The following is a 13,109-nucleotide window of genomic DNA, read 5'->3' on the forward strand; positions in this document are numbered from 1 at the left end:
GTTATAGTTAGCTCTACTAACTATAACATTCAAATTTCTCTGGTTTTGTACGAGTGAAATGTCCAACTAACTATAACGTCCCTGAAACCTATGGTTTTTTCATTCAATTTCTAATGTTTTTTAAATACTAATTTCTAACTATAACGTCTCTAAAACCTATGTTTTTTTTCAGTGAATTTCAAAGGTTTTTCAAATGTTAATTTCTAATTATAATGTTCATTAAACCTATAGTTTTTTCAGTGATTTTAAATTATCATTCCATTCTCAACCTGGTGAAAACAGCCAATATCGCCAGTTTTCCAGCAATAGCTTCTGCCAAAAAATCCGCCACAAATGAGAGCAAAAACTAACGCTAATAATATGCAGAGTAGGCGTTTCGATGCAAAATTAACTTGAAAACACCACTCCCCGATATTTTCAACGAGCAGCCAAATCTGCGGTGCAATCCAAAAACAGGCAATAAGCTGCATTAACAGTAGGAATGTAACATCTGCCTTTTACTGGTGTAAAGTAGGGCGACTACCTGCAGTGTGAAAGGAAGCACAGCCCATAATCACATCTGAAGACCAACACATGTCGTAGAGCTACTGATCATGCACCTCTCACACCCAAGAAGGCCACAAAACCCACTACCACCACCCTCAGGACCTCCCCCGGACAACCCCCCCTACTACCACGGAGACAGCGCACAACAGGACAGCGAACCTTCCGAAAACGGCATGGCCCCTCAGCCACACAATAGCTGAATGTTGCAAGATGTGGCAACCAAATATGTGAGAAGGACGCAAGTCACCCACCAATAATAATGCACACAATACCAAGTATATCGGTGATGTGCAGGACAGACCTCACTTTGCAGAGCACAAACCTCTCCATGTGTATATATACTGCTGGTGTTGTGGACAGTGGATGCAACCATGTTACCTCAGGCAGTGGGGAAGACCTCGGTCATGTACCTGTGTTGTCGTCCCCTGTAAGCGGAAGCGCAGTGGGCTGGTCCAACGTACGCCACTCCAGCGTAAAAGTGTGAATAAATAGTCTGGGGCTCTGGGCATGGTTCACTTGTGTGAAGGCCAACGTGTCTGCCAGAGCGGTGGCCCTCACCCTGCCACGTGGCTACCACCATGACTGCGGGCCTCCTCGACACAGGCACCCTGCGAACACAGCGGCACAGCACCGCAGAGTTGTGTCTGTACACACTACTGCCTTCGATCTACACTGCGGACAGCAGGGCTCACAATTCAGATGGAGTCGCGATTGCAGATGATGCAGTCCAGTAGGCAAGACACATTGTTCCCAGTGTGGCCCACCCGGACCACGCATCATCTCAGGCTACATGCACGCTGAGCGCCAGAGGTACCACTAACTCAGTGCACCACAAGCCATCGCCATGTGGCCTTACTGAGGCAGAATTTATTAGACAAAACACATTGCTAACAGTGCGGCCCGCCCAGACCACGCTCATCGCAGGGTGCACACACGCTGGTTGCTTCAGGTGCCACTAACTCACTGCACCACAAGTCATCGCCACATAGCCTTATTAAGGCAGAATTCATTAGACAAAAGACATTGCTACCAGTGCGGCCCGCCCGGACCATGCATCATCGCAGACTCCGCACATGCTGGTTGCTAGTGCCACTAACTGTGCAGCCCAACTCAACGCCATGTGGCTGTGCTCCCTTTCTGACCGCAGCCTCTGGCCTACACTGCGGTCAGCATGGCTCACAATTAAAATTGAGTCTTGATTCATTAATTACAGAGTCCAGTAGGCAACTAACTACAACGTCTTCGAAACCTACAAAATATCCTTTTAGTATCCTTGCTTCAAGAACTTTTTTGATATCATTTATAGCTTTAGTACAATGACCAAATTCATCTTGCAAGTCCAAAGCAACACTGAATGGCAGTCTACACTGCAGCCAGCATAGCTCACAGTTTGAATTCAGTCTTGATTCATTAATTGTAGAGTCCAGTAGGCAACTAACTATAACGTCCCCGACACCTACACATTTCGACAATGTATTCCATACATATTTCATCTTTTGTTACCTACACTGTGGTCAGCAGAGCTCACAATTTACATTGAGACATGATTTATTAATTGCAGACAGAATTGTACTCTATGACCTCGGATTTTGTCAAGAGGAAGTGACAAAATGCATCCCTCGATGTCTGTGCTGACTACTGCCTTCCATCTACATTGCGGACTGTAGGGCTCACAATTCAGATCGAGTTGCGATTGCAGATGACGCAGTCCAGTAGGCAACAGACATTGCTACCAGTGCGGCCCTCCCGGACCACGCATCATCGCTAGCTGTGCACATTCGGAATGCTGCTGATGCCCCTACCTCAGTGCACCACAAGTCATGAACTCTTTACGATAGAATCTTTTGTGTATTATCTCACATCTGGTGCCCCTACCTTAGTGCAGCACAAGTCATGGACCCTTATGATTGAATCTCTGTGTGTGATCCGATGATTACTATTGTACTTGTTGCCAGCACCAACCTGGTAAAAGGGGCCAAGCGCACGTGCCCTTACCCAGTTCCACTATCTATCTAACTGTGTCCGTGTGTTCATTATGTATGCATGATGCTGCCCCGTTGCCCTACCACATTACATTCTGCTGTGGACAGTGTTCGCAACCATGTTACCTCTGGCAGTGGGGAAAACTTAGGTTAAGTAACCTTATCTCGGTCATTGTATAAGTACATAGGTAGAGACTGGATCATTAGAGTACTGCAAGGAGAGTGTATAGTGAATTTATATCTGCTTCGGAATTGGCGGAGTGATTGGATAAGTACATATGTTAACGGAGCCTAACCCCCGAGCACGAGCTTGGCTCTAATTGGCTGCCCTCCATGTGCCAAAAATAAAAATGTGTGCTTTACATGGCCCTGTATTGCTACAGCTGCAACACTCCACTGAATGTGCAATAAACATTCATATCCACACAGATATGTCATGTGCACGATCTTTCATGTGTGGACATATGGATGAATGTAGGGTCAGTGATTCCCCCTACCTTCCATGTTGGCCATGTTTTAGGACTTGGGTCACAGGGTGACACATTGACACTTGCGGCCCGGGTGGCGGCAGCACTACAACAGGAACACCCGCATCAGTTGATTCCTCATACAGCCCAGGACGGAACCACGCCCAGAGCTCCAGAGTCATTGTTCACAGCCTCACCCAGGACTGGCATACGCCAGGCCAGCCCACTCCGCGTATGCATACAGGGAGGGACAACAATGCTACATGGCCCAGATTTTCATTGTAGTGATCTGCTGCTCACAGGTCTAGTTGTCAATACGCCACAGCCACTCCATGACGGCTGGTTTAGACCCACACCACACATTTCAAGCACAGGCGTCACAGGACATGTAACCCTGCCAATAAAAAGGACCAGGTGCACATGCTCCACGCCATTTCCATTTCAGACTTGGTGCACCGGATGCACTGTGCTGGCACAGGCACACTGCCATGGGACGGTGACTTTCGGTGCACTGAGGTAGGGGCACTGTAAGTGCTGAGTGGGTGTGCAGCCTGTGATGATATCCCGTCCCGGTGGTCCAGATAGGTCAGGTTTTGTGTGCCCTGCTGGACCGCAGTGTAGGCCTGAGCCATCGACCAGCGGGGGCCTACCTCCACGTGGCGTGGACTCACTGGTCACAGAGTTAGTGGTACTGCAAGGGCTGAGCGGGTGTGCAACCTGCAATGATGGCAGGTGCACTGGTATGTCCTCTTCATGGTAAAATCAAGACCCAGCACCAAATGTGAGACTTGGTGGCCTGCGGAGCAGGGCTGCATGATGTGGAGACTGCCCTGTCCGCGGAAAGGTGAGCAGTGAGGCCTTGGTGTGCAGTGGCGGGCAATCACCTCTGAGCGGAGGGAGTGGATGAGGTGCAGCAGCCTGGGTGTGCAGCGGCAGGCAGACACCTCTGAGCAGTGGAAGTGGATGGGGTGCAGCAGCCTGGATGCACAAAGGCGGGACAGCCATTTAGGCATGCGCAGTCATATGTATTCAGCCATTACTGATTCTGTACTATGTTTCAGATGAGTGAGCTTGAGGGCTTCACTATGTCCCAGCACGTGGTTGGAGACACACCAGTGGCAGAAAGGTGAGCTGTGAGCGTTTTGTCTACAGTGTGGGCACTCACTATCCCTCTCCATCTCTTCCTTTCTCTCCCTCACACTCTTTCTCTTCCTCTCTCTCATACTGTTTCTCTTTCTTTCTCTCTTCCTCTCTCTCACTCTTTCTCTCTCTCTCACTCTTCCTCTGTTTCTCTCTTCCTCTTTCTCACACTGTTTCTCTCTTTCTCTCTCTCTTCCTCTCACAGTTGCTCTCTCTTACTCTCTCTCTCACTCTTTCTCTCTTTCTTCCTCTCACTCTTTCTTTCTTTCTCTGTCTCTCTTCCTCTCTCTCACTCATTCTCTCTCTCCTTTGATGGACGCATGGCGCGCAATCTTATCTTGCTTTTTGTCTAGCAGGCCTGTGATGATGTGTGACCATCCCGCAATCAACACCCACCCTGAATTGTGAGCTCGGCTTGACCACATGTACGCAACGGCTGAGGAGGTTGCTTCGCCACATGGTGGACCCTCTTACACAAACGTCAGTGGCAGAAGGTGAGCAGAGAGGTTTGCTTCCACAGTAGCTGGCAGTCACCTCTGGGCGGTGGGAGTGGATAATGTGCAGCAGCCTGGGTACACAAGAGCGGGCAGACACCTCCAAGCAGTGGGAGTGGATGGGGTGCAGCAGCCTGGGTGCACAGGAGTGGGCAGACACCTCTAGGCAGTGTGAGTGGATGGGGTGCTGCAGTGTGGGTGCGCAGGAATGGGAAGCCACCTCCGGGCACTGGGAGTGGATGGGATACAGCAGCCTGGGTGCGCAGAGGCGGGCAGACACCTCTGGGTGGCAGGAGTCAATGGGGTGCAGCACACTAAGTGCGCAGGGCGGACCGACATCTCTGGGCAGCGAGAGTCGATGGGGTGCAGCAGCCTGGGTGCGCAGGGGCGTAACAGAGAATTACGCATGTACAGTTGTATGTACTCTGCCATTACTGATTCTATACTATATTTCAGGTGACTAAACTTTAGGGCTGCACTATGTCCTGGCACGTGGTTGGAGACACACCGGTGGCAGAAAGGTAAGCTGTGAGGATTTTCTCCACAGTGTCTCCCTCTCCATCTCTTCCTTTCTGTCAGTCACACTCTTTCTCTCTCTCTATCTCTTCCTTTCTATCTCACACACTCTTTCTCTCTTTCTTTGTCTCTTCCTCTCTCCTTCTTTCTTTCTCTCTCTCTCCTCCGCTCTCTCACCCTGTTTCTCTCTTTCTCTCTCTCTTCCTTGTAACTCATTATTTCTCTTTCTCTTCCTCTCTCCCTCTTTCTTTCTCTGTCTTGCTCTATCACTCTTAATTTCTTTCTCTCTCACTTCCTCTCTCTCACTCTTTCTCTCTCTCTCTCCTTTGATGGATGCATGGTGCACAATCTTACCTTCTTTTTGTCTTGCAGGCTGTGATTCACAAATTGACGAGGGATGACAAGCCATGCCTATACCTACCTTTATTTTGTTGTTTTGTTTAAATAAAATGTTTTATATGTAATTCCAGAGATGACTGAGATTCTTATTTGTCCAACCTCAGATGCATGTTCTTAATTTTAATTGAGCGACATCACCCAATTTGTTACGTTCCAGATTTCCTAAGGTTGCTCTCACATTTGTTTGTGGGCAGTGGCGGTGAGGGGGGATGGCAGACCAGGGGCTGGTGGCAGGGGGTGTCGGAGCAGTGTTGGGTGTCCGAGCTGCATGATCGTTGGCTCCATTGCATCTGTTGTCATTCAGGTGTGGCTCTGGAATGGGCTCCCTTTCATGTTGCAGGTTGTAATCCGACATTATACCAGCTCAGAGCAGGTGTACACTTCCTACTACTAACACACCTTATTGCCTGTTTTGTACTCTCTTCGACGATCTTGCTGGTGGTTGAGAAACTTGCGAAGTGATGTGTTCGCTGCTTTTTGCACGGGTACGCCTACTCTACATCTCATTCACAATATTTCCCGGGCTCATCCGTGACAATGCTTTTTGAGGCTGCAATCGCTGGTAAACTGGTGATATGGGCTGTTTGCTCCAGCTTGTGAATGGTGCGTTAAATTTATCACCATTTTGGTTGCGATAAAGTGCCGTTAACTCGGCGATGTGCCCTTCAGAATACACTCCTTGGTGTTTGAAAGAATTAGGAAGTACTCGAGTGCCGCGCTGAGAGCCACGCAAAAATTAAACGAGAAGAGGGCCGCGTCGGCCCCCCTCAGATGACCTATTCCTGGCCTCACCGTTAGAGACTGTGGGTGGAGCCCCAATGCCTCCATGGTCCCACTGGCTCCCCGCGTCCTGAGGGAGCCGGCATTGCGTTTCCAAATGGGGAGCTGCTGACATGCACCTCCCCGTGTGGAAAAGCAATCAGCTTTGGATTTTGGAAGCGAGAGCAGGTTTCACAGCTCTCGCTTCAAAAATCCAAAGCAAGTTTGCTATGACAGGGCAGTAGCCGCATGGCTCCCACCCTGTCATAGCAAACAGCACTGTCCCGGGGGTGGGCACCCCGGGACACTGCAGGATTCTGCCCTGGGGGGGTGGTAGTCCCCAGAGCCATCACAGGCTCCAGGACGTGGGCCGTGTGCCCCCCAACATGAGTGAAGCCCCACGGACATGGTGGTCCCCAGGGCTGCGGGGGCTCCCGCAGGCCCCCGCTGTTATTTTTTAAGAAATGCCCCCAGGCCCTAGCCCACCCAGGGGCCTCATTAAAATGAAACGAGGAAACCCGCGCTTCCTTGTTTTTTTACAATTTCGACAGAATTTGCGACCCCAGCATGAATTGCGCTATAATTTATTTTTTTTAATACTTTTTTTGGCCCTGGGAGTCCTTCTGGGACCCCCTGAGCAGGCCTAGGGGGTCAGGGGGTTTCTACTCTGCCCCCTTCTCTTGTTTTATATCTTTGTTTCTCTGTTTTCTGGTGATTCACTTCTACCGAGTCACAAGATGGCTGCCAACACTTCCTGGTTCCTGAAGCGCGTGGTCGGGAGGGTTCGCGACTCCACCGCTGCCCCAGATATCGAAACTTACATTTTTTTAATTTCTCAGCAACTACTAAACAGATATACACCATTTAAAAAAGGTCCCTTTCTCAACCAAGCACCACCTTTTTGCCAAATTCGGGGTAATTCTGATCAGCAGTTTCGGCTGTATCCTTGCCCAAAGTTTCCTATGGGAAATTGATTTTTTTACTCTTATTTTTTGACATTCTCAAAAACTACTGAACTGATTTACCCCTGTAGCCCGTCTCAAAATTTCCTATGGAAATTAACATGAAAAAAACTCATTTCTCAGCCCCCGCGTGACGAATCACCCCCAAACTTTCAGGATAGGAGCTGACGTGGATAGACTTTTTTCGGGAGAATTTCGCAAAGATTTGTCAAACGACGCTAAAGTTATTAGCAAATCAAAAAATGCTTTTCCTATGGAAACTAGGTTCTAACTATAAATACCTACTGCCGACGATATATATATATATATATATATGTATATAAATATATATTTATATATCCTACTCTATATAATATATATATAGATATATAAATTCACTTAAAAAACCATAGGTTTAACACACGTTATAGTTAGGAATTAGCATTTAAAAAACCTTGCAAATTCACTTAAAAAACCATAGGTTTCACACGTTATAGTTAGCTGGACATTTCACTCGTAAAAAACCATTGAAATTCCCCCGTTATAGTTAGTTCAGCTATAACTTGCGTGACCGCAATCCACTGCTGATGATGTCACATATTACATCACTGTATTCACTAGGATACTGTTAATAAGTCAGTTATACAATTAATTTTACCAAAAAAAACATCCATTTAGACACTTATTTACCCATTTATTCTTCCATTAACCTTTAGATGTACATATATAAAAAATATTTATTTTTCAGAAAGACACAAATTCACTGGATGATGTCAACAGTGATGTCATGAGTGATGTCATTTGAGATGTCATCAGTGATGTCATGAGTGATGTCACTGACCATGTCATGAGTGACGTAATATGTGACGTCATCAGCAGTGGATTGCAGTCGCGCGAGTTATAGTTAGCTGAACTAACTATAACGGGGGAATTTCATTGGTTTTTTACGAGTGAAATGTCCAGCTAACTATAACATGTGTGAAACCTATGTTTTTTTTAGTGAATTTGCAATGTTTTTTAAATGCTAATTCCTAACTATAACGTGTGTGAAACCTATGGTTTTTTAAGTGGATTTGCAAGGTTTTTTAAATGCTAATTTCTAACTATAACGTGTGTGAAACCTATGTTTTTTTTAGTGAATTTGTAAGGTTTTTTAAATGCTAATTTATGTATGTATTATTATATTTTTTATATATTTATTTTACAATAAACTACCTATGTATATAGTCATAGATTGACTGTATCCTGTAATATGGAATGGCTCAGCTCTTTTTTTTTATTTGGATAAAGTTGAACAGCATAGTTAATATCTTCTATAAACTTATAAACAGTTTAAAAAAATTTTTTTTTAAGGGGTTTTCACCGTGCGCGCACGGTGCGCGCACCCCGCGATTTTTTGAAAAAAATAAAATGTTTTTTTCACCCTTCGGGGTCCTTCAGGGACCCCCTGACAAAGGCTGGGGGTCAGAAACTCTCTACCCTGCCCCCTTTTCACGTTCTCCACCTTTGTTTTTCACTGCGACACAAAAAATGGCGTCCAACACTTCCTGATTTCGACCGATTCGAATGTTGACTGACATCTAACCACCAATCAGAGTTACGCTCGCGCACATTTGGTGCGCGCACGGTGCGAGCACGGTGCGCGCATATAGATATTTATGTACTTTTAACTGCAATTTTCTCAGGAACTACTGAACAGATTGACACCATATATGCAAAAGGCACATGCCTGACCTGAGGACTACCTCTTTGCCAAATTTCAAGTAATTCTGTTCAGCCGTTCGGGCTGTACCTTCGACTACAGGTCCTATGGGAAAATGCATGGGAAAAACGCGTTTTGGGACCCCCCTTTTTTCTCAGCCCCCGCTTGATGAATCACCCCGAGACTTTCAGGGTAGGAGCTGAGCGGGGCGCCCCATTAGTTTTGAAAATTTCACGAAGATAAGACAACCAGCGCCAAAGTTATTCAAAATAGAATTTTCAGATTTCCTATGGGAACTCGGTCCTAACTATAACTATCTACTGGCGACCGCCAGTAGATAATATATATATATATATATATATATATATATATATATATATATATATATATATATATATATATATTAAACCAGTCCTGAATTCAATACGCATACAAATCCAGGCGCTGACTCCGTGGGTTAGTAAATCAAAGATATACTTTATTTCACGAGGATGCCAAGACGCGTTTCGACGGGAAAACCGTCTTCTTCACTACATCTGGTCCCTCTACAGTTTTAGTTTATATCTCCAAAGCGAGGCACATTCCACCATGGTTGCCACAGCAACTGTATACATGGACATAAAAGAAATAACGGGTATGTCTCAACCATAGAACAAAAATTCACTGTTAAATTAAAAAAACACATCATATTTGTGACTTGTGAAACAATAAATGCATAGTTGCAAGAGGAACACTGTGGTTTAGTTTGACATATAATTAAAAAGCATGAGTCATAATAATTGAATGATTTGTTAAATACAATTAGTCAAACGCAGTATTTGCTCTTGCTTTAACTTTTGCTTTCAAAGTGAAGCCCAAGTGGGCAGACAAGCACAAATGTTAAAAATAAAACGTGTACCTTAATGGTGTATGTGCCAAGAAAAATTAAGGGATTAGGAGAAATCAAAAAGAAGAAAAAAGGAACCATGTGTTAAGGATCAGAGTTCAGGAGCGGGATGCGTGCACAGTTGGCAATCCCTAATTACTAAAGATGTACATTAAGTGCTTCATCAGCATTCATCCCATTGGGGATCTTGCTATCCAGAAGAATGATGTATTTGGATTCCAGACGTCTCAGACATAATTGTCTGTTGCCTCCCCTGATGTTTTTTGCAATACTGTCAATGACAAAATACGATATTTTTTCTATTTGCCCTCATGGTGCAGGCTGATGTGTCTAGCTACCGGATATGTCGGGTCATCATTAGTGATGGCCCTGAGGTGTTGTAATATCCGGACATGTACTGGATGTATCGTACTCCCCACATACAATTTGTTGCAGGTACAACGGAGGACATATACTGCAAAATCCGTTTTGCAAGAAAAACTCCCTCGGATCTCAAATGGGGTTTTTCTAAGGGGAAGGGAGATGGTTCTTGTGTTCACTCCATATTTGCAGGCTTTGCATTTGGAACACTTCTGAAATCCCCTCTGGGGTCTGAGCCAAGTGCCCCCCTTGGTGTGTATAGGCGCATTGTTGACCAGTTCCTGAGAACTATATATATATACATATATATAACCTACTGGCAGTTGCCAGTAGGTAGTTATAGTTAGGACCAAGTTTCCATAGGAAGAGCATTTTTTGTTTTGCTTATAACTTTGGCGTCGTTTGATAAATCTTCATGAAATTTTTCAAACTAATTATTTGTTCATATCAGCTCCTATGTTGAGAGTGTGGGGGTGATTCGTCAAGGAGGGGCTGAGAAAAAAGGGGAGTCCCAAAACATGTTTTCTCCATGCAATTTCCATAGGAAACTTTAGACAAGGCTACAGGTCGAACGGGTGAAAGGAATTACCCCAAATTTGGCAGGGAGAAGGGTCTTGGTCTAGAAAGCACACTTTTGTTTATTTGGTGTAAATCCATTCAGTAGTTTTGGAGAAATATCAAAATTTACAGATATTGATATTTGGGAATTCTGCCATCTGATTGGCTGAGGCGTTACGAGCACGAGCTTGCTGCTTATTGGCTGCAAGCAGTGCGAGCGGTTGCAAGAAGAAAGTGTTGGCAGCCATTTTGTGATTCTGTCAAAGCAAGTAAGGGGAAAAAAGGGCAAAAAAGGTAGGAAAGAGGAGGGTAGGAGCACCGTAACCTCTTTGGGGTGTTTAGGGTGTGCTATACAGGGGTGCAAAGTGAACTACTCATCCCTACCGGTCTGAAAGTGCTGGGCTACAGAAATTAAGTGAGGTATTGCCTAGAGTCTGATGCTGCTAAGGTGAGCTGCTGCGGGACTCGGGAATTAAAGCGTGAGCCCAAACTGTGTGTCTTATGCTGTGAAGTCATGTGCCCTCTCCGTTGCACCGTTCGAAACCAGCAAACACCATGAATAGTGAGTTTGAAAATTTGCACAATGCCACGATATCGTTATAACAGCTTTTAGATACATTACAGTGCTGAAGGTTACTTGTATTTTACATGTTATTTTAAAGGGACAAATTGGAGGTTTCAAAATGTATTTAAACATATACTCTTTTCAAATTCGGCTTTTAAGGTCCCCTTGTAACATATATGTATTTTTTCTATGTTTATGAGGTCGAAATATGTGATGTTTAATGCACAGGATACTTTAAGATACAAAAAAATGGAAAAGAATGTATTTAAGGCAATCACGCACCGTGTAGCACGTCATGTGATAAAGATCCCTGCGGGATCGAAACGTGTCATGCTGGTGATATGGTGCAAGGGAGCAGAATAAACTGCACGTACCAGTGGTCCATCCTCCGTTCTTGAACACGCCGAGAGAAGAAACGGCGTAAAGAGTTTGCTTTATAGATGTAACCGGTTTGGATTCCTCCGGTTAAAGACGGACCCCCTCCATGTTTTGGACATCGGCTGCCATCAAAGGATCCAGGCTTGGGCTCAAGTCAATCATTGTAAAATCCAGGAGGATTATCGCCGGCAGACCCCCCAGCGCGATAGCAGTGGACGCCCTACAGCCACGTTAAAGGTAAGCGAACTCGAGTCGGAGGACCCGCGGAACGCAATTACCTTCTATTCTATTCTATTCTATAGTTTTGGTAGAGCGCAAACAGCTGCCCCAGCAATGAGGCGTCCCGGCGCTAAGAACCAAGGTCCTAGCCTGAGCGGAAAGGGATGAAGAGGGGTATTACGGGAGGGGGAATAGATAAGTTTTTACTGCTTTCCGGAAAGCTGGTAGGCTATCTATGGTGCGGATGTGTTGCGGCAGCTCATCGCAAAGTTTGGCTCCAAGGAACCTGAAGGAGCGGCCGCCCATGCGGCAGAGTTTTATGCGCGGGACGCGTAGAAGGTTTTGGTTAGAAGATCTTAGGTTCCGTGACGGCGCATAGGGAGTGAGAAGTGGCCGCAGCAGAGGGGGGGTATCTAGTTTGAGGATTTTGAAGGTCATGATGAGGGTCTTGAATTTGATTCTGGAATCAACGGGTAGCCAGTGTAGTTTTTTGATGGTAGCTCTGGCTGAGCACCTGCGGGGGAGGCCGACCAGAGTTCTAGCCGCAGAGTTTTGTACGCGTTGGAGTCGTGCTACCTCACTTTTGTTGGCACCAAGAAGGAGTACATTGGCGTAGTCAAGACGCGAGAGGATGGTGGCCTGAATAATAAGTTGGCGAGTTTTGGAGTCGAAAAAGCCTAGAATGTGGCTGAGGCTCCTCAGCAGGCCAATACAGGTGCCGGCAACTTTTTTGGTGTGGGCCAGAAAGTTGAGTGAGGCATCCATCCAAACGCCTAGATTTTTCACTAGGGATTTGGGAGAGGGGATGGTGCCCAGGGAGGACGGCCACCAGTGCTCATTCCAGAGGCTGGTGTTTTTGCCAAGGAGTAGCACCTCTGTTTTACCAGCGTTGAGTTGAAGACAATTCATTGTCATCCATTGGGCAACCGTGGAGAGGCCGTTTTTGAAGCTAGAGGAAGAGTTAGAAGGACCTTCTGAAAGAGCGATGGCCAGCTGTGTGTCGTCGGCATACGACACTAATGTCAGGCCCCACTCTTTGGCCACTGCCGCCAAAGGCTGGACATAGAGATTAAAGAGGGATGGGCTCAATGCAGAGCCCTGCGGAACTCCCTGTGCGATGGGGTGGGGGTTGGATAAGAAGGGAGGGGCAGAGACTCGAAAGGATCTGTTTTCGAGAAATGATCGGAACCAATCTAA

The sequence above is a fragment of the Triturus cristatus genome, chromosome 8 (genome assembly GCF_964204655.1).
Source record: "Triturus cristatus chromosome 8, aTriCri1.1, whole genome shotgun sequence".
NCBI lineage: Eukaryota > Metazoa > Chordata > Amphibia > Caudata > Salamandridae > Triturus > Triturus cristatus.